The following is a 2,285-nucleotide window of genomic DNA, read 5'->3' on the forward strand; positions in this document are numbered from 1 at the left end:
GAACCTTGCTAGAAAAATTTGTTTGGTTTTCTATCTAGAATTCTTTTTGTTCTTTTTGGGAGAGGGAGACATGACATTTGATATGTGGGGATGGATGACAAGACTAATTTGATCGTGGTGGATCTTCCTACTCTGTTGAGTCATTTTCCTTTCTAACTCTCTATTTTTTAATCTATATTGTCTATAATTATTTTCCTTGATTTTCCTTCTCTAATATGTTTTTCTATTGGAATGCCTAAGGACTTATATGGGAATTGTACCTTTCTTATAACCCATTAAATTATATATGTTATTTTCTATATTTGGATGTGTATTTAGGAAGAAATTTTTTGATTTGTTTGTGTTTAATTTTTTTCCAGATGCTCTCATATAAGTTCTAATGATTTTCTTAAACTGTTGTGCTTCCTCCATTGTACTTTCTCTTGGAAGTATCATATCATTAGTGAATTGTTGGTTTGTTACTTTAGAAACATTCTCTGCTACTTGTATGCCTTTGATTCTTACTCTCATTTATGCTTCTTTAATTTCTCTTCCAAAGGCTTTTTTCCATTATGATGAATACAAATGATGAAATGGGATCCCCTTGCCTAACACCTCTAGTTATTCCAAAGTAACCTTTTGGCATACTAGTAACAAGACATGGAATTTTGGGCATGGAAATACAGTTTAAAATTAGGTTTATCCATTGGTGGCATAATCTGAATGCTTTGAGTATTTTTCATAAAAATCACCAATCGACTTTATCATATGCCTTTTGTATATATCCATCTTCATAATCATACATGGTACTTTATTTATCTAGATTGAATGGATAACTTCTTGAATTATAATTATCCCATTTAGGATAGATTTGTTCAGAACAAACCCTAAGTTCTTCCAATATTAGTTTTGGTAAAATTTTCTTCAGTATGTTGGTTAGTACTTTCAAGGGGATTTTGTATATAGTATTATAGAATGTTATTGGTTTGAAGTCACTTGGATCCTCATGGTTGGTCTTCTTTGGTATTAGTGCTAGGAAAGTATTATTGATTTCAGCAAGAAATGACCTTGAGTTTCTAGTGGCCTTGATTACTTCCTATAGATCTTGTCCTAACTTGTCTGAGCATTTTTGGAAAAAGAAGGCTTGGAAGCCATTTAGTCCCAAAGATTTTCCAAGGTTTAGTTGAAAGAGTGCCTCTTTGATCTCTTCTTTTGAAATTTTTTTATTGAAATTTTTGTTCTCTTCTTCTATTATTATCTTTGGAATATTGTGTATCATCTTATTTTGTGCTATTAAATCAGAGGATTATCTTATTTTGTGCTATTAAATTAAAGGATTCATAATTGTTGAGTATTTAATTGAAATAGTTCACAAGACCTCCACTATTTTATTAGGTTCCTCTATTAGATTCCCATTGTTGTCCTTAATTTTTGAAATTCTATTAGTATTCCTTTTGTTAAGGGTACTATTATGGAAGAATTTTGTATTCCTATATCCTTCTGCTAACCATGTTTCCTAGGATTTCTTCCTCCATAATACTTCTTCTTTTGGGAGGATGACTTCTTGTTTTCCATTAATTATTTTTCTTTATGGAATTTATCATTATCCATGCCTTCTCATATTACTTCCTTATTAAGATTGTTTAATTCTTGTTTATTCTATATTTTTACTTTAAATATGTTGTTGAAGTATTATTTATTCCATTTAAGTATCTTATCTTTCAATTATTTTAATTTTGACATAAAATGAAACATTTTTTAGCCTTTAAAGTATTCTTCTTTCCACCATGTATCTATTGTTTTAAGAAAATCTTTATCTAGGAACCACATTTTTTCACAATTGAATGGGTTTCTCTATGGTTTTGTTGCTTCATTAATTTCTAATCTTATCAAGAAATAATATTAAATTGAATAAGGTTAAAAAAGACCTTAAAAGAGAAGTTAAATGTTGATATGTCTCCTTTGAATATAAATATGTCCAGTCTTTCTGCTATATTACAAAAACTCTTTCTTCTCTTATTCTAAGTGAAGATCCCATTGGAAATTGGTATGTCCATTTGGTTATTACCTTCAAATCAATTACTAAAGTATATCATGGCTTGTGAGATTATTAATTTTCCTTCTATCTTTTCCTCTAGATTTAATAGAGCGTTAAAGTCTCCTCCTAAAAAGAAGTTCTGATTTTGGTTTTCTTCCAAAAAGTTGCTAATCTTCTACCAAACTATTTTCTTGTATGTAGTAGGTATTAGACCATAAGACCATAAAAACATACTAGGTTAAAACTTGGTTCACTTTTAAAGTTTCTT

This window comes from Cupressus sempervirens, chromosome 1 (genome assembly GCF_028749045.1).
Source record: "Cupressus sempervirens isolate cs-2001-9-10 chromosome 1, ASM2874904v1, whole genome shotgun sequence".
NCBI lineage: Eukaryota > Viridiplantae > Streptophyta > Pinopsida > Cupressales > Cupressaceae > Cupressus > Cupressus sempervirens.